Genomic DNA, 20,573 nt, shown 5'->3' on the forward strand with positions numbered 1-20,573 from the left:
AGGGACCCTCAGGATCAGGGCCCTGGAGGAGAAACCTGCCACCCCAGCTGGGGATTCCCCCCCCGCCCCCAACCACCCAACCCAGCACCAGCCCCTTTGGGGAAGAAAACCCCCTTGGCCCCATTCCCACCCCCCAGGACCAGGTCTGGATCAGGACCCCCACCCCCCAGCTCTTACTCATCAAAATCTTCCTCAAAAAATGGCATGTCCTCGATGTGCACGCTGAGGAAGAATCTCAGCAGGATCTGTGGGGTGGGGGAAGATTTTTTCTTAGTTAATCAGCATAGTAAATATTTCCTTGCAATTCATAGAATCCTAGACAATGAGGGTTGGAACGACCTCAGCGGGTCACATCTAGTCCAACCCCCTACTCAAATTAGGACCAGCCCCAACTACTCCGTCCCAGTCAAGGCTTTGTCTACCTGGGTCTTCAACTTCTCCAAGGGTGGAGACTCCACCATCTCTCTGGGTAACCTGTCCCCGTGCTTTACCACCCTTCTGAAAAGAAAGTTCTTCCTCATATCCAAACCCAGCTTCCCTTGCTGCTGCAGCCTGAGCCCATTGCTCCTTGTTCTGTCATCTGCCACCACTGAGAACAGGCCAGCTCCTTCCTCTTTGCAACCCCCCTGCAGGGAGTTGAAGGCAGCTATCAAATATCAACCTCAGTCGTCCCTTCTGCAGACTGAATCAGCCCAGTTCCCTCAGCCTTTCTTCACAAGCCATGTCCCCCAGCCCCTCAACCATTTTCATTGCCTTTCCAATGTGTCCACATCCTTTCTGTAGTGGGGGGCCCAAAATGACTCCAGATGTGGCCTCCCCAGTGCTGAATAGAAGAAAAGAATCACTGCATGCTGCCGTCCATCTGCTGTTAGCCTTCTTGGCAACAAGGGCACACTGCTGGCCATACTCAGATTCTTGTGCCCTGTCACCCCTAGATCCTTTTCTGCAGAGCTACTGCCCAGCAGTCAGCCACCAGCCTGTGCTGGTGCATTGGATTGCTCCATCCCAAGTGCAGGACTTTGCATTTGTCCTTTTTGAACCTCATGAGATTTGTTTTGGCCCAATCTTCCAATGTGTCACAGTCTCTCTGAATACCAGCCCTACCTTACAACATATCTACTACTCCTCCCAGCTTGGTGTCATCCACAAACTTGCTGAGGGTGTACTCTATGCCATCTTCCAGGTCGTTGGTGAAGATATTGAACAAAACCATCTCCAAGACCGACCCCTAAAGCGCTCCACTTGATACCGGCTGTCAACTAGACATCAAGCTATTGATTACTACCCTCTGAGCCCAATGCTCCAGCCAGTTTTTTATCCACCTTACAATCCATTCATCCAGCTGGGACTTTCTTAGCTTGCTTGCATGAATGTTGTGGGAGAACATATCAAAAGTCCTGCTAGAATCTCACACCTATCATCTCCCATAGCCTTTGATTCTCACTGCCACGCATTTGGATTTTCACAGACCTGTATTTTGCATGTCGGCTTCTCTTCCACCATGGAGAACACAATAACAGCAGCAGACCCTTCCTCTGCCTGAAGGAGGGTGTTTGTACCTAAAAGCTTGCAAAGAACAATTTTTCCAACTATTCAGTTGGTCTAATAAAAGATATCACATTTATGCAAAGAGCCTTCTCTGCCTGTGTCCTTAGACCAACACAGCTACAGCCAACACCCCTGAAACATAGAAGATATTGAATTTTGCCATTTGAAATCGAAACTTCACAACATGAAGCCAAACATTTTCTAAGCCTATGCAAGAAACACAACATCATTCCCAGAGGACTGAATATCTACAATCCTCTGACTATGACACACAACCCCAAATACTCTTCATTGCTATGCAGGAGAACTTCAGAAAAACAAAGAAATCATCTCCTTCACTTCACCTACTCCAAGAGAGATCAACTTAAGGAGGAAACCAACACAGGCTGTAACAAGTTAAGAGAGATCAATCCGGATATCTTCCCAGACATCATATAACATTTACAAAGAGACTTCCAAAGACTTTTTACAACATCCATCCAACATAAAAAGAAGAAATTGAAGCAATTACTCCAGGAACAACTTTCCCAGCCACTAAACAACCCTCAGAGAAACGCCACCAACAACGTGTGACATTCCAACCTCAGACCTGATGGAACTGAAGGAACCAGTCAAGCCTCAAATATTATCCATCTCTGCATGCACGCACTTAGCAAAGCTGATAAATCTGTCCTCTCCTACAGGCCTTCATTTCTGCCCAGATAAACACCTTCATGAGAGACTACAATGTGGAGAACTAGAAGAATTTTTCCAATGCCTCCAACTCAAGGAATATTTCCACAACCAAAGTGAATCCACTTTCAACAACACTTCATCCTGTCACAACATCAAGGAAAAGGTTAACACCAAAAACTCCAAAAAACACATCAGAGTGGACACTTCACAGCAGACAAAAACCAAACCCCAATGGCTACATTGACGGCTTCAGAGACAGAACAAACAATGAAATAACCAGCGCACGGCACCACAACAACCGCTCCCTCTCGGAGAGATGGGCCGTAGAAGCTCTAAGATCTGACCACCAAATAGTCATAAAACCAGCAGATAAAGGAGGAGCGATAGTTATTGTTAACCACGAAGACTACATCAAAGAAACCAACACACAACTCTGCCACCATGTAGGATGAAGAGCTAGAGCAGTGATCACCAACCAGTGGATCTCGATCCACTGGTAGATCTCGGAGCCTCCTGTGGAGTTGATCCGAGGCTGGGGTGCAGGGCTGAGTGCGCGGGTGCATGCACGTACATGCCGCACCCCCAGCCCAGCAGGTCAGTCCGTGGGGGAGGGAAGGGGGCAGGGGCCAGATCGAGGTCCCCAGGGTGAGGGCAGAAGTGGGGCTGGAGCTGGGACCTCGATCTACCCCACTCCCCCTTCCCCTTCCCCACAGACTTACGTGCTGGGGAGGCATGCCCCCAAATAATTTTTTCTCCCTCTGCTTTGATCTGCCCCCCCTTCCCCTCCCCACAGACTTACTGCTGGGGGTGGGGGGTGGGGGCAGGTCAGGAACGTTGTACGGTAGATCTTGGGTTGCTTTTAAATGCCAAAGGTGATCTCCTACTTTAAAAAGTTGGAGACCACTGAACTAAACGAAAATCCAACTCCCCTTTTCACCTTAAAACTCAAAACCACCATCACATCATTTCTATCTGAACTACAAGAGAAACTACAGAACTTGATCCCCCATGACCCAACCCAGGGACTCTTTACACTTCCCTAAAACCCACAAACAAGGGAACACCAGCAGACCTCTCATATCCAACCATGGAACCCGAACTGAGGAAACCTCAGGATTCATCGAATCCATCCTAAAACCTGAGACCGACTTTTTCCAAGACACAACAAACTTTCTACAAAAACTTAAAACACACACCACCCTCCTAGCCACCATGGACGTTACTAGCTTATATACCAGCATCCCACACTGGATGGCACCCAAGCCTGCCTCACATATCTACGAGAGGAATATTACAGCTCCAAGTATAGCCCTCAGGATATTACTGGACTTCCACACTTCATCCTCACACGCAACTTCACTTTCAACAACCAACACTTCCTTCAGACCATGGGCACAGCTACAGGCACCAAAAGGGCCCCACAAGATGCTAGCCTTTTTATGGCCCATCTGGAAGAAAAATTCCTCAAGAACTGCCCCATGAAACCCATGCTATACCTGAAATATCTAGATGACATCATCATCATTTGGACCAAAACCCTGGAACTCTGATTGATTCCCATCAGATATTCAACAATCATCACCCCTCCATCAGATTCTCTCTTCAATACTCCAGCACAAACATTTCCTTTTTAGATACAATGATTTTTATCCAGAATGGTGAAATACAAACGATGGTATACAAGAAACCCACAGACCAACATACATATCTGCACAGAACCAGCAATCACCCTCAACACACCAAGAAAGCTGATATCACAGCCAAGCCCTCTGATACCACCAAACTTGCACCAAGGAGAACACTCACGATTGTCACCTCGCAAATCGCAACAAGGACACCACTTCAGAGAGATAGATCACACTTTTGAAAGAGCCATCCGGATACCACGTGAAGAATGACTGCAGTACAAAAAGAAACCCCCCACGAACCATACACAGTTAGCTATGACACACCATCCTTCCCTGGAACCAGTCTGGAAAATCCTCAAACAGCTGCAACCCATACTAGAAGAAGACCCAACTCTTAAAGAGATCTTCCCAGAGCCACCCATCCTAGCCTTTAAACAAGCACCGAACCTAGCCAACCTCCTCACCAGAACCAAACTTTCTATGGCCCAAAGCACACTGAATGGATTCAAACCACCACAAGAGATGTAAAACCTGGCAACGCATCTCCACCAGTCCCAAACAGATGGTGACAGCCTTCTTGTGACCCACCCTCTTAAGCAGTCTGCTTACTTTTTGATCTCCTGAGTCTGCAACTAATGTCACCAAAATAGCGACCAAGTGCCTTTAATTGGCCTCCCAGTCAATGGAGCATAACTCAATATTGAAGTGATTACAACAATCCTTTTCAAGACCAAGCACCACGATTAGTCCCTGGAACATGGATTTGTCAATTGAATGTTGGTCTTTCACAGGCTAAGTGTGACTACTTAGGAAAGATGCTGAGAACCAATGACACTGATGATCTCACACAACAGGAAACGCAAGTTGTAACAACAAGCAAGCATGCCGCTATAAGAGCTATGGCTCTAAGCCTGCCACACCCTACACCATGTAAAATATGGCCTGGAGCGCTGCATGAAAGATGACGTTACCAGCTGTATCACAGAGGCACCGCTACAGCAGCTGTCAAGATTGGTAAGCTGACCGTTAGCAATATCTACAAACCCCCACAATGAAGAATGGCCTAATCTAGCTCTCCCCTCAACATCCAACCAAATATAAGGGAGACTTTAACAGTCACCATACTGAATGGGGCTACGATGGAAATGACACCAGTGGAGAAGCCCTGAAAGACTGGATGTCAGCCTGGGATGTTCACCTTGTGTATGAGGCCAAACATTGTGCAACTTTTCGATCAGCAAGATGGGGGAGGGAATACAATCCCGACCTCACCCTTGTCTTGTCAGGTAGCGAAGGCATCTCTATACGCCTGTCCCAAACTGTCCTATCAGACTTCCCACAGCCAACATAGGCTGGTTACCAGCCACAAGGGGTTGAAACCCCTGTCATGGAGAAAACTATCCACTGCATCTCCCTGATGCCAAAACAGTACAATTGTTTCGTGGCTCTGCTTGTTGCTGCAGCTAAGAAGAACATCCCTCGACGTTTCAGAGAGCGATACATCCCTTGTTGGAGCCATGACTGTGAAGCCCTTTTCCAACAATATCAACAACTGCAGACCCAGCATTAGCCACAGCACTACTTGAATCTTTAATATCTGCAGACAACAAAGCTGGCTGGACTGCGTGGAATCCGCAGACCTGGAGCAGCAAACCTAGCTAACCCAGAGTCAGCCCAAATACTGTCACTGCCAAATTGATGGCCAACTCAAAGAGATCCCTTGAAAAACAACACTAACAGGAAGTTAAGAAGAATAGTGAGAGACGATGACTAATTGTCCAGAGTTCTCTCAACTGTCAGACCATGTCACTCTTGCAGACCTGGATACTGGCTTAGCATCCACAAAGGGCAAAACTGCTGGGAAAAATGGTATTCCACCAGAATTCCTCCTCCATCTTGGCCCAATGGCAAAACAATGGCTTCTGGCTCTTTTCAGCTGTGATGGAGAACAGCCATATTCCACAAAGCCAATGTGAGGCAGTGGTGCTAGCCCTGCCAAAACCAGGAAAGCCAGTACATGACCCTGGGAGCTATGGGCCCCTTTCTTTGCTCTGCTCAACCTGTAAGCTCCTTATAGGAGCAGTGCATCTTTGTAAGAACCAGCTCTATCATCAACCTATTCCTCCCGCAAGAACAGGCTGGCTTTAGACCCCATCACAGCAGCTGTGAACAAGTTCTTGCCATCACTACAAACATCAAGGCTGGTTTTCACCACAAGCTCAAGACCAGGGCTGCCTTCATAGATCTTTCCTCAGCCTATGATCCTGTGTGGAAACACAGCCTGAAGCTCAAACTGTCCCTGCTGCTGCCATGTGCCATATTACTCTGGCTGCTGTGGACTTTGATGAGCAACAGAAGGATGAAGGTGCAGCTACAAGATCAGTCAGCGCTCCAAGAATACTCAACAATGGCTTCCCACAGGGTACTGTTCTGGCACCAACACTTTTTACCATCTGCATAAGTGATATGCCATACACAACACAGCAGAAATTTATCTACGCCAACAGCATTGCTTTGACCACGCAAGCAAAGTTTTTTCAGGATACTGAAGCCACATTGGACTCTGATTTATCAGTAATGGCTGAATACGTCCATAAGTGGAGACTACGACCAAATCCAACCAGGTCCATCATCTCTGCATTTCATCTTTACCATTGCAAGGCACATACCCTCAACATCACCTTTTGTGGAGACCCAGCTCCTACCTACCTCAGGGCAACTCTTGATCGCTCTCTAACCTACAGTTATGACCTCCGAAAGACTGCAATGAAAACAAAGGCACAAGTGGACATCATCCAAAACCTTGCCAGTACACGCTAGATGCAAAAACCTCTGTGCTCCGCACTTCTGCCATAACCCTGGTCTTCTCAACAGCTGAGTACTATGCACCCATCTGGACCTCAAGTAGATGTACCAAGTTCCCCAACACACAACACCACTCAGTAATGAGGGCTCTGTCTGGAACGCTGCTACCAACTCCAGCGCAGTGGCTACCAGTAACTTCAAACATTACACCTCCCTCTATTCGACGGGATGCAGCAACATACAGAGAAATAACGCCTATCAATAGTAATCCAGACCTTCCCATCCACAGAGACCTGCAAGATCTTCCAACTCATCACATGATTTCACGAAAACCTTTGCTACTCTTGAATCCCAGCTCCCCCCCCCCCCCCCGCCCCAGCCCAACCCCCCCATTACCCTCCTTCTGCCAGCTCCCCCCCCCCCCCTTCCAGCATGACAACACCCCAGGTGCTGAGCACCATGCCGCAGACGGCCACCTTGGGTCCGCAGCACCACAGAGACACCAGGGCCGGGCCATCCAAGCCGGCTGTGGGTGCGGTGGGCGTGCAGCCCCCTCCCCACCAAGCTGCTGCTGATGGACACCGAGGGTCTGCAAAGGTGGCGTCAGCGCTGCCAGGTCTTAAACACGAAATTGGTGACTATAACTGGCCAGTGAGCAACTGGGAACTGGGTCCTCCAAGTTGAAGCATGTCATTTTGAAGCAGACAGGCATGGGAAAGTGCTGGCAGCAACCCAAAGGTCACTTAGTATGATTATTATCATTGCATAGTTATACATTAATTACTGTATAATTCTTTTACAAGCGGCGGGAACAGGGCTGGCTTTTTAAAACTCAGCTTCATTTTTAGAGTGGCGGGTTGTGCGTTTGGGGCCTTTTTTTATTTGCAGGTGACTTAAACTTGAGATTTTTCGACAACACGGGGGTTCCCAAACTGTGGGTCGCGGGTTGCAGAAACCAGGCTGGAGGGCGGGTGGGCACCCAGCACACGACAGGGCTTGTCGGCAACCCGGACGTGCCCGATCCTTTCCCCGGGACCCCGCGTGCCCCCTTCTTGCTCCAAAAACCCCACCCCACGTGCTGCACCCCGGAAACACCCTCCGTGCCCCAAATGCCGCCCTTCACCCCGCTCCAAAATGCGCGCGGACCTCCCCCGCCCCTGCCCGACACACACAACGTGCCTTACTCTCAGACGTGACGTCGTCGCCGGATGGGCAGCGGCGCGCGCAGCAGCGCAGGCCCCGCAAGGAGGGCTGGGGCCAGAACCGGCTCTGCATCGCGCCGCGCCGCGCCGCAGGTACCGCCACCCCGGTTGGGAAGCGGGTGTTGGCGGGCCCCGAGTTGCCCCCGAAAGGCGGGTGCAGGAGCCCCTCGCGACCCCCCCCCGATCTGGTGCCCGGGACGCCCCAGAGACGGATGGAGAGGACCCTGGAGACCCCCGGGCTGGGAGGGGGGTCTCCCCGGGGAGCCGGGGCCCCTGGGTTTTCTGCACAGGAAGTGGGTGCTGTACACCCGGCTCCGTGCGGAGGGGAGTTTGGCCCGGTGGCTGGAGCACGGCGCAGCTAGGAGCCCAGGCACCTGTCTTCTCGGGGCTGGGCGGCGGCAGCCGGCACAGCCGGGCTCTCCCTGCGCTGGGGCGGGAGGCAGGGCTGCAGCACCCCCATCTCCCCCGTGCTGCAGGGGAGACGCAAAGTGGAGTCGCCCAGGCAGGAGACCGCCCTGCCCATGCTGGAGAGGGGCCCGAGTGATAGCGACCTCAATGGTGAGTGTGGGACTTGAGAGAGAAAGGAGGTTTGGGGGCCTGAATGCCTGGGCTCTCTCCTGGCCTTGGGGGCGAGAGCAGGGGCTGGGAGCCCGGACACCTGGGCTTTCTGGCCAGGTCTGTGCAGGGAGCACTCATCCTGCGACTTTCTCTCTCAGGTCCAAGGATGCAACGACTCCAGGACCCAAAGCCAGGGACAGATCTTCTGCAGACATCCAAAAGCATTGTGCATTATTGGTACGGGGTGACCAGGGCATCATGGTGCTGGGCTCTGCCTGGGACTCTCCCAGGCCTCTACTGGGTGCCCCCCCCCATTCCCCTTCCTGCTGTGCTGGGCACTGACTGCAGCCCAGGCTGAGGATGGAAACTGGGCTGCGCTAATGTCCTTGCTGGGATCAGCCCTGCAAGGACATTAGCTACTTGTGCTACACTTGCTGCCCCTTCTGACACCCACTTCCCCTCCCAGTTATCATCGCTTTAGTATTACTGGCACTGCTTCTGGGGCTGTGTGGGATACCATGGCTGCATGGGACACCGCAGCAGAACACCACCACTTTGATGCCTTTCTCCAGTCCCCGTAAGTAATGGGGGGGGGTGGAGCTGGAAGCCAGGACATCTGGGTTCTCCCACAGCTCTGGGAGAGGAATGGCACAGCAGACAGCTGGGCTCTCTGTTACTTAAGAGGAGAAGTAGCCAAGCCAGGGAGCACTGCAGGGCAGTGGGTGGCTAAGACAACCGGCTACTGGGCACTTAGCAGGCACCACAAAACAGTCTGCTGACCAAAGGTAGGCAGGGCCCCAGGTGCATACAGACCTGGGGCTTGAGCGCCTCTAGGCCTGCTCCCTGGTTCAGGGACACTGGTCAGACTGCTTTGCTGCTGGCAGGGAGACTTAGGCTGGAGAAGCTCACAAGGAGCCAGGCTGGGAGGAATGCTGGCCCAAGAATAGGAGATTTGCCCTCTGAAAGGGACAGAGGGCTGCTTCTATTGTTTTGTTTGTTATAGCCCAAGGGCTTACGTTATGTTACTGCTTCTACGGGTGGTTTGGGATGAGGCTACAAGGAGAGGTGGTGCCCAGGGGCACAGCCACAGAGGGGCCAGGGGGCCAGCAGACCGGGGCTAAGGAGCTGGTGACTGGACAGGACAGATGAAGCCAGTGCCTTGAAGCCAGGTCCAATTTTCAGTGGGCCCAGGCTAGAAGGAGATTAAAGGGGCAGAAGCCAAGGAGCCCGAAATCCCAACAGAGGGACAACGTACCGGTAATACCCACGTGGCATAGGGCATGGTAAAGGGGAGGATTTGGTAGGCCGTGCAATTAGCACTTAAGGCTTTGGGTGACCTGCTGGGCACAGCTGACTACAAAGGCCCAGCCAGGGGCCTGGGACCACTGTGACCGAGGCTTAGCAAAGGTCTGCGGGCAGCTGCCCCCATTTATTTATGTTACCATCAAGGCAGGCATGGTAGGCAAGACAGGAAGGTGTCCTAGGAGCAGAGGAGGGCATAGTCACAGTACCACCGGGGGTGTCACAGCCACCCCTGAAGCCCCGCCATGTTACAAATGGGGACTGGTGGGCTGGTGCAGGTGAGCGGGGAGCCCAGTTAGCTCCGTTCGAGGGAGTGACCCTGTTATACCCCCTTCTACCTCTGATTTCTCCCAAAGCAAACAGCATTGCAGAAACTCTCTTCTTCAGCAGCACTAAACTAAACTACTCAGCATGTCACAACTTCTGTCAAGATCAAGGGTGGGAATTGCTTGGACCTGACGTGGCACAGGTAGGTTATGGTCAGGTGTAACAAGGGGGCTGAGATCCTGCTACCTCTGGGCCGAGGCACTGGGGGCTGGTTGTACAGAGCACCAGCACCCTGTGCTGAGATGCGGCTGGCTCTGGGGTGGGCACAGGAAGCTTGGGCTCCTGTTACTTTAACAAAAGAAGAGGCAGCAGACGGAGCCCAGGGAGCTGAACAGGGGCTAGCCCCAAGGACAGCGGCAAAGAAACACTGCTGCCCGGTTAGGGAGGTGCCTGTAGAGGGAAAGGGCAGAGAGCACCCAAGGAGGCTCAGTGCCCACAGCCAGGCAGACACAAGGCCCAGGCAGAGAGCTACCAGAGGCTCAGCGCCCAGGCCATGGGGGAGACAGGGCCAGGGACCCAGACCAACAGAGCCAGAGCAGGGCAAGGACAGGACCAAGGGTGTAAGAGAAGGACAGATACCAGAGCCAGGGGGTTCAGGACCCAGGGAGGAGAGACAGGGCCTGGAGCCCAGAAGCTCGCTCCAGCACAGCACACTAGGGCTGGAGGGCCCAGCAAAAGAAAAGGGGTGGTGGGCAAGGCCCCGACAGGGGAACGACCACAGTAGCAGTGGCAAGGTATAAGGGGTGGTCAGTGCCACGTAATTAGCCCTCAGGGCTGGGGACAGAAGCTGCACACAGGCCAACTTAAATGACTGGAAACCAGGTCAAATCTGTAACACAACAGCTGTTTGCCACACTTAAGCCGCTTCCTGAATGGCTGAAACCAATTTAAGATAAACCTGGTTGGATGTAGCATCAGACTAAACTGACTTAGGTCAAAGTGGTTTATGGACCTTCTGTCCCAGACCCCTTCCAGCAACAAGTTAACTCACAGAATGTTTCGCAGTCCTAGGCTGTGCTGTCTGCTCCACTGGGGTAGCATTGCCCCCACCCCTCTGCTCTCTAGCTGGAGAGCTGTCACTGTTCTGGTTGACTGAGAAGGAGGTAGGGGGTAATCCCAGGCCCAGACCCAAGTTGAGGTTTTCCTGGGGGGTGGCAAGCAGCTGCTCTGAGGCTTTTCCCTGCTCAAGTGGAAGATGTGGCCAGGCCCCAGCCCAGCTGGCATGCTGAGGTGGGCGAGAGGGGTTTAAATCCCCTCCCTGGCCTGAACAAGATCCCAGTCAGGGTCTGCCTGGCAGGAGAAGCTACAGGTGCCCTGGAATATGGACATTTGGCTTAAGGGCACAACTGAGGTCAGCAGGATCTGGGAGGGGACCTGCTGGCATCTAGAAGAACCAGGGCTCTTTCAGTTAACCAAATGCATCAGTGCCTGGTGGGTGAGGAAGGCACCCTAGAGCTCGAGCAGGGCAAGAGTAGCGTGGGCACTTGGCAGTGCTATGGCCGCCCCTGGAATCCAAACCTTCCTACAGGCAGGGCTGGATTAATGCGTAGGCAAACTAGGCACAAGCCTAGGGCTCCAGTCCTTCCCTCCATGGCAGCACAAATGGCCTTGTCCACCTCTCTTTCCTTCCCCTCCCCTCCCCTCCACTGGCTTCGCCACCATGGCGGCCACGCCCTAGCTGCAGCTTGGAGCCCCACTCCCTGCAGGTAGCAGCGTTTGCAGGGGGGGGGGAGGGGGGTGTCTCATCCAGCCAGGGGCCCACTAAAGGGTTAATGCGGCTCTGGCTACAGACTGGCTCTAAGGTGGGTGTCCAGCACCACAGGCAGTCCTGTTTCTCCCACAGGCGCAGCAGGAGCATTACAAAACTACATGGGTCCAAACTCCCTCAACTAAGGACCAGCCTTGGTGAGTGCAGTGCTGGGCTGGGGAGGGGGCACCCAGGTCTGCCCCCATCTTCTTTTGGCTTCAGAACAAGCACACTAAAGATCCCAGTGCCCCTGTCTGTTGGGAGGTGTGAGCCTCCCATGGGCCCTGCCTCTGCCCTGCTCTGTGCCTCCCCCCGGGCTCTCGCTGCAGCGCTGGGACAGCACTGGGGACAGGCAGGGAGAGGCCAGCAGAGCTGCTGCTACGTGTGGCCGTCTGGAGGTTTCTAACAGCATCTCCCCATTTCTAGGACATGCTACTACCTGGAGGATGGGGAGCAGAGAGAGAGCAGCTGCACTGTCACCAGACCCTGCCATTGCAGGGAAGCATCAGCACCTGCTTCCCCGCAGAACTGAGGTCTTGGACCCCAGGGGGACAGCTCCAAGTACAGCCCTCAAGATATTACTGGACTTATACACTTCATCCTCACACACAACAACTTCACTTCCAGTAACCAGCACTTCGTCCAGACCATGGGCACAGCTACAGGTACTAAAATGGCCCCCCAATATGCCAACTTTTTTATGACCTGGAAAAATAATTCCTCAAGAACCACTCCATCAAACCCATGCTATACTTAAGATATATCAGTGACCTACCTCTCGATCAACTGGACCAAAAACTTGCAGTGTGATTGATTTCTATCACTAATTCAGTAATCATCAACCCCGCAACAGACTCCGTCTACAATACTCCAGGACCAACATTTCCTTTTTAGACACTTGGATCACTATCCAGAATGGTGAAATACAAACCACCATATACAAAAATCCATGGACCAACATACATATCTGCACAGAACCAGCAATCACCCGAAACACACCAAGATAACTGTAATATACAGCCAAGGCCTCCAATACCACCAAATCTGCACTAAGGAAAACACCCATGATTGTCACCTCACAGATCTCAAAAGGGCTTTCACCCAACAAGGACATTCCTCCAGAAATATAGACTGCACTTTTGAAAGAGCCACCCAGATACTACATGACAAACTGCTGCGGTACAAAAAGAAAATCCCCATAAATTGCACACCATTAGTTATAACATACCATTTTTTCCTGGAACCTGTACAGAAAAGCCTCAAACAATTACAACCCAGACTAGAAGAAGACCCAACTCCTAAAGAGATCTTCCCAGAACCACCCATCCTAGCCTTTAAACAAGCACAAACCTCGCCAGCCTCATACATTCATAGACGCTAGGGCTGGAAGGGACCTCAGAAGATCATCGAGTCCAGCCCCCTGCCACAGGGGCAGGAAGTCAGCAGGGGTCACAGGATCCCAGCAAGATAAGCATCCAAATGTCTCTTGAAGGTGTTCAATGTAGGCACTTGAACCTCAGGCAGCAGGCTATTCCAAACCTTGGGGGCTCGGACAGAAAAGAAGTTCTCCCTTATGTCCAGCCTGAAACGGTCATGGAGGAGTTTGTGACCGTTCACCCTTGTCATCCCTTGGGGTGCTCTGGTGAACAGATGTGCCAAACCCCAGATCCTGATGAGCACCCCTGATAAGCTTTCAGATGGCCACCAGATCACACCTGAGCCTGCGCTCTTCCAGGCTGAAGAGTCCCATGGCTCCCAGCCTGTCATCGTAAGGTCTGTTTTCCTGACCTCTGATCATGCGCGTGGCTCTTCTCTGGACTCTCTCAAGCTTCTCCACATCCTTTTTGAATTGTGGAGCCCAAAACTGGACGCAGTACTCCAGCTGCGGCATCACCAAGGCTGAGTACAAGGGGAGAATGACGTCCCGGGATTTAATTGAGAAGCATCTATGGATGCAAGCCAGCGTTTTGGTCGCTTTACTAGCAGCAGCATCACATTGAAGGCTCATGTTCATCTTGTGGTCAATGATGACCCCCAAGTCCCTTTCGTCCATGGTGCTAACCACTGTAGCACTGCCGAGACTGTAAGCATGCTGCAGGTTTTTCTTCCCAGGGTGGAGAACCTTGCATTTTTCAGTGTTAAACACCATCAGGTTCTCATCTGCCCATTTTCTGAGCCTGTCAAGACCTGCCTGGATCACCCTCCTGTCCTCAGGTGTGGATGCTTTACCTCACAGTTTGGCGTCATCAGCAAACTTGGCCAGTCCGCTTCTAACACCAATGTCTACATCATTAATGAAGATGTTAAATCATATAGGCCCTATGACAGAGCCTTGGGGGACCCCACTGGTCACAGGGCACTACAACAAGTCCTACCACAGAGCCAATTCCCCAGCCAGCGGATCGTGCTGGGCCCGAGGCCGCACTAGCCAGTTTTGCCAAGAGGTGATCGTGGGATACCAGATCAAAGGCTTTTTTTAAAGTCGAGATATATGACATCAATCTCTTCTCCCTTTACCAGCTGATAGGTCACCTGGTCGTAAAAGGAAATGAGACTGGTCAAACAAGACCTACCCGCAACAAACCTGTGCTGGCTATCCCTCAGGATGCTGCCATCAGCCAGTCCATTAAGAATGGCCTCTTTTTGATAATTTTTTCCAAGACCTTCCCCAGGATAGAGGTCAGGCTGATGGGCCTGTAATTTGCCGGATCTACTTTCCTCCCTTTCCTCCTTATCACCGGAAGCAAACATCTTATGGCCCAAAACATACCGAATGGATCCAGACCGTGCCAGGACAAGAAATGTAAAACCTGCCAACACATCTCCACCACCCCCACAGCAAAACCATCAGCATTCCCAGATCTCACACCTGCATCTCCAGAAGTGCGATGCATCTCATCCCATGTACCAAATGCTCTGATGGAAAATGTGTTGGAGAAATGAACCAACAACTGCACACCAAAATGAACGCTCAGCAAAAATCTACCAAAGACAAGAATAACCAATGACCTGTGGGTGCACACTTCTCACAAGACAATCACTCCCTCTCCGGCCTCTCAGTTCTAATCCTCAAAGGGAATTTGCAAAACACCTTTCATAGATGAGCCTACGAACTTCATTTCATCAACGTACTGGATACAAAAAATCATGGACTAAACATAGATATTGGATTTATGGCACATAATAACCTGCCCAACACCTGACACCCCAGGTAAAGTCTCTATATTTTACCAGGTCAACACCCCCCCTCCCCCTCCACCTGTCTCACACCTATTGTTTCCCATCCTCTCTGCTCACGGCCAAGCATTTGCATTTTCACAAACTTGCATATCGGTGTCTATTCTACACAGGAGAGCGCACAAAACACCAGCAGACTCTCCCTATGCCTGAAGAAGGAAGGGTGTTTGTACCTGAAAGCTTGCAAAGAACAATTTTTCCAACTATTTAGTTCATTTGATAAAAACTATTACATCTACCCAAAGAACCTTGGAAACCATTGAAGACAATTAAAGAAAGCACAAGGCCAAAAAGGAGATAAGGGAACGCTATGCATTAAATAATCTGTAAACACTATATTGCAGCTTTATCTTTTAGCAGTAGTAGCAGCGATTGATGTAGCCTAATGCATTAGATGTTATTTAACTATAATAGGGATATTTCTGTTCAAATGCTGAGACAATCTGCAAAACCAAAGGCAGCCTGCTGGAGAAGACCATAAAGTCAGGTAAAAAAGAGACAGGACCAGCACTCCACAACGGGGAAGGAAAGGTCAGAAACCCTCTGTCTTTCCCAAGGATATCAAACCCAACTAAGTGATGCTTTCTGAGTCCACCAGAGATCTGGTTCCATCCACTTCCAAAAGTTTCAGTGAAACAGGGATTTTTTCTGCTCCCTGACTAACATCAGACACCTCCAGTGATGAAGCCTGCCTAATCAATATATCAGAGAGCAACTCTCTCACAAAAGGACTGAGTCACCCAGGGGAATAAGTTTTCAACCCCTCTCCATCCCCTGTGCAAAATGAAGTATTCTACTACCTGGAAGATTTTTTGCAATCTTTGAATTCTCCTCAGCCTGATGAACAGTGTTTGGACCCAAAAGCTTGCTAAGAGAGACACTTTTTTTTTACTAAATTGGTCTAATAAACCTGTAACGCAACAGAAGTTTGCTGCACTTAAACTGAATTTAAAATGGCTGAAACCCCTTTAAGATAAACCTGGTTGGATGTAGCACCAGACTCTACACACCTGCCACCCCTCAGCAAGGATAAGCCTGTGGCAGGGGCTGCTCCTCTCCCCCCACGGCCGTTCTCCATCTTCACCTGGCTACAGCACCTCCCTGGAGCCACCAGGGGGCAGCACCGCCCCGCCCCGCCCCGGCTCAGTGGCTCTAGTGCCCACTGTTAGCCACAGGAGCGCAGCACTTCCCCATCTCTACGTCCCAGATCAAGCTAACCTCAGTCCCGGTTTAACACTAGGCACAACTCCAAATGGTGGCTGGTTAGCTCAGCTGGTTAGAGCGTGGTGCTAATGACACCAAGGTCACCCCAAAGAATAATGTTTCCAACGGCTTAGTTGGTCTAATAAGAGATATCACATCTACCCAAAGAACCTGGTCTGCCTGTGCCCTTAGACCAACACAGCTACAGCCAGCAACCCTCACAGTCCCCCAACATCCCAGGCTGTGTTGAAGCCCTGCGCTGTGCTGTGCTGTGCTGTGCTGCGCTGCCTGTCGAGTCCAGTGGAGCAGTGTCTGCCAGAGCACCATCACTGCTCCGGCTGGCTGAGAAGGGGAGGGGGGGGACCTGGGTCCGGACCCCAGCTGGGGTCTGCCGGGGGGAGAGAAAAGAAGCCCTCAGAGGTTTTTCAACTCTCTGCTAAAGGGGAAAGGCAGGGATGGGTAGGCCCCATCCAGCAGGCTGAAGTGGAAGGGGGAGGTGAGGGAGAGGGGGATTTAAACCCCATCCCTGGCCTGCAGAGGACCCCAGCAGGGTCTGCCTGGCAAGGCTGTTTCCCCCTCCCGCCCCCCACCCACTGCAGGCAGACCCTGGCTGGGGTCCCTTGCAGACCAGCGGCAGACCTCACGCACTGGCCATACCTCCCCCATCTCCGCTCGAGCACGGGAGGTGGGGGAGAGAAGCTACAGGCGCCCTGGGGCACAGATAGGCCGAGTACCCATTCGGCTTAAGGGCAGAACTGAGGTCAGTGGAGTCCAGGAGGAACCTGCTGGAGGCTAGAAGAACTGGGCCCCTTTCAATTCCCCCAGTGCTCAAGCTCTAGGGTGCCCTCCTCGCTCCCTTGCCCGCCAGGCCCAGAGGCATGAGCACCAGGGATGCTATGGCCACCCCTGGAACTCAAACCTTGCTACAGGCTGGCTCTGGGGTGGGTGTCCAGTGCCACAGGCTGTCCTGTTTTTCCCCACAGGCACAGCAGAAGCACAACAACAATGCATGGATCCAAACCCGAACTCCCTCAGTGAGTGGCCCCTGGGCTGGGAAGGGGGCACCTGGGTCTCCCCCATCTGCTTTTGGCTTCGGAACAAAAGTGCTGTGGACCTCGGTGCCCCTGGCCTGTGGGGAGGTGTGAGCCTCCCATGGGCCCTGCCTCTGCCCTGCTCTTGCCTCCCCTTGAGCTCTTACTGCAGCACTGGGAGGGCACTGGGATACACTGAGGACATGAGGGAGAAGCAAGCACAGCTGCTGCTCCGTGTGGCTGTCTGAGGGTTTCTAACAGCGTCTCCCCCCTTCTAAGACACGCTCCTACCTGGAGGACAGGGAGCAGAAGGAGGGTGGCTGCACTGTCACCAGAGCCTGCCACTGCCCGAGAACGCCAGCACCGCCCCGCAGCAGGACTGAGGTCTTAAAGTAGTTGTAGCAGCCTAATGTAACCTAATGTATTAGAGGTTATTTAGCTATAACAGGAATATTTCTGCTCAAATATGGATGTAATTTGCAAAAAAAAAAAAGCAGCCGGTCAGAGAAGACCATAAAGTCAGGTAAAGAAAAAACAGGACCACCGCTCCACAATGGGGAAGGAAAGCTCAGAAACCCTCCGTCTTTCCCAAGGGTATCAAACCCAACTAAGCGACACCTTCTGAGTCCACCAGAGATCTGGTTCTGTCCCGTTCCAAAACGGAAACACTCCACCCAGGAAGCACGCACCACGCGCAGACGCTTCCTCAGCCTGATACCCGAACGCTTGCTAAGAAAAACTGTTCCACCTATTTGAGCTGGTCTAATAAAAGATATCAGATTTACCCGAAGAGCCTTGTCTGTCAGTGAAACAAAGACATGTAAATAAAGCCAATCAGAGATCATTAATTATAATATTAAAACCAACCACCTATCAATATTGGGTAGAGTCTGGAGAGCTCAGCAAATTTGAGACCTGCTGCCAGTCTGTGTGCCACCCTCCTCCCTGGCCGGGAGCGGTGGGGATCTGTGCCGTGGTGCCGTCGGGAGCCAGGCAGACTTCGGAAGAAATATTTACGTTCGTGTTTGAAGGTGCCAGCAAAGAAAAGGTTGGGCTGAACATGCCAAAGGCAGCTAACTTGAAACAAAGGGGGGGGAAACGAAAGTGCCACATTTGTCTATTAGTATCTGCATACTTGTCCTAGCAGTACAGTCCAAAACGTTGTCAGCGTAGGGCACAACCCTGGCAATGGCGTGGCTGCGTTTCACTCGTGCAGAGGGGACGAGTGTCGCGTTGCAGACCGCGCTGCACGGTGCTGGGGGGGGCCATCACACGGTGCCCCCCCCCGTGGGACTGGCGTTGTCCGAAAGGGGCCTCACGCGAGGACTGGCGCGAGGGAGGATTTCACAAGGGGGAAGGGGTCAGTGCAGGGGTGGGCACGATGCGGCCAGGCCAGTGTGTCCGGCCGGCGGGGGCCATACAACATGTAGAAGATTACTATTTATCTGCCCCGGGCTGCCTGCCAAGCGGCCCGAGGGCGCCCAAGCCTCAGCAAGCCTCGCCCGAAATCCCTGCCCGCCCCTGGGGTACGGTAGGGTGCCGCAGTGGCTATGCCCCCGCCCCGCCCCGCCCCGCCCCGCCGCAGCGGGACACCAGCCTTGTGGAAAGGGCCGGGCCGGGCCGGGCCGGGCTCTCACCGCGGCCGCGAGTGGGTGCGCGTTGTGCCGCGCTGCAAAATGGGTCCAGGCTCGCTGTGGCGGGCTCGGCCCGCGACCTGCCGCCGAGGAGCAGACCCAGGCCCGGGGGTCTCGGGGCGGAGCCAGGCGGCCGCAGTGACTCACCGGCACGATGCGGCAGTCCCGCTCCGGAGGCCGCTTCCTGCCCGCGCTGCAGCCGCACTGACGGGCGGGCGGGAGAGCGCGTCCCCGGCTCTGGGTCCACGTATCCGCGCCCGGCCGGTTTCCGAGCTCCTTTGAAGCCGCTGAAGAGCGCGGAGCCGGCGGGGGGCAAGGCCCGTGCGCGGACAGACCTGTCCCCGGGTCGTTCTTCAACCTAACCCACGTTCAAGACAAGCTTCGTGCTGGTGCAGCGCAGCGCGGGGACAGGGGCTGTAACGAGCGGGCCTCGGCACGTAGGAGATGCGCGCGGGGGCCGGGGGTGGGCGCTTGTCGCCCCCGGACCGCGCGTCGCTGCCGCGGGCGCCCCGACGCCCCCAGCGCAGCCCCGCTCCCGGCCCCCCGCACCCCCCCCACCCGGTCACAAGCGTGCCTGTAAAGGCAGGACCTGTTCACGGGTTATGGACGTTTTGTGAAGACAACAAAGTCACGGGTGTTCTGGCGATCCCCCTGGTTCTCTACGGCTGAATCTCCGAATCGTCTGAAGTGATTCGGCCACGTCAAATCGGGGAAATGATTTGGGTCTCCGAATCAAATCTCTGGCATCCAAATTGGCTGAATCCAAATCTGAATTGAATAGTTCCCCACTCACGCAGGCCTAGCACACACACATCCCCTGGACACCTGGGCTCTGTGTGTGTGCGTGTCCATCACAGACACCTGGTGTGCGCACTCACGAACACACACACACCCTGCCGCCTGCTGCCAAACCTCCAGCCCCCACCCAGGCCCTGCCCCCTGAATGGGGGGCCCAGCCAAATAGACACACCCAGCAATGGGCATTATAAAGAGCCATACACAGACACCACGACTTCTTGCATGAAACAAGTGGCCAGGCACTTTGTAACTTCAGGCCTGTCCCGTGGGACAAGGAGCTCTTTGTTACGGGCTGGAAGGTAGATTCAGCTCATTGCAGGACAGAGGTAGCAGGTCTCCTGCTGCCCGTGCGAGGGGCTTGGGGCTGCCAGCTCCTGCGACCAACTTCAGCACTGTTCAGTTGTAGGAGTCCGGCAGGGACCTCACACACACAGACAGGACCCAGGGGCTCAAGACACACACGCGCGCGCGCGTGCATGATAGCTGAATCTCACTGGTGGGGATGGTGTTGTCCAGCCTGGACCCAGCTTGTAGCCCCTGCTCCATTGGCCCGGCTAGGAAAACCATTGGTAATGCTACATCCATCTGTCTCCGTGTGACCATTGAGCAGTGTGTGTCCACTCATTGTGATCAGCATCAGGGCGCCCTGGGGCTGTGTGTCTCCCCATCTGTATTGCCTTACTTTTCACAGTCATGGCAGAGACCCACACCTGTACAACAGAAATCCAGCCACAGCCAGCATGAAAACGATGAGGACTATCCCCCACCAGGGGAAACCCCCTGGACCTGCAAAACAATGACTCCAGTCAGAAGTGGGACACCAGGAGTTGCTCCAAAGCTTCAGCTTCTGCCCCAGAGGAGCCTTCAACTGCCCCAGG

At 53.1% G+C, this 20,573-nt stretch overlaps 1 non-coding gene across 2 annotated transcripts in view; it reads right to left on the reverse strand.

Annotated features, from left to right (window-relative positions):
- Positions 1 to 19,363, reverse strand: part of LOC106737657 (uncharacterized) — a 21,702-nt gene extending 2,339 nt beyond the window's left edge. Inside the window, exons 1-2 of one of the 2 annotated variants that reach the window (XR_009455767.1) lie at positions 19,045 to 19,363; positions 178 to 245 (exon numbers count right to left, since the gene is read on the reverse strand). This is a non-coding gene — a transcript (uncharacterized LOC106737657). Of the gene's footprint in view, positions 1 to 177; positions 6,990 to 19,044 lie in introns of those variants that run through there. The other variant, XR_009455766.1, reaches the window with a different exon arrangement.
- Positions 19,364 to 20,573: the final 1,210 nt, after the last annotated feature.

The sequence above is a fragment of the Alligator mississippiensis genome, chromosome 11, assembly GCF_030867095.1.
Source record: "Alligator mississippiensis isolate rAllMis1 chromosome 11, rAllMis1, whole genome shotgun sequence".
Taxonomy (NCBI): domain Eukaryota; kingdom Metazoa; phylum Chordata; order Crocodylia; family Alligatoridae; genus Alligator; species Alligator mississippiensis.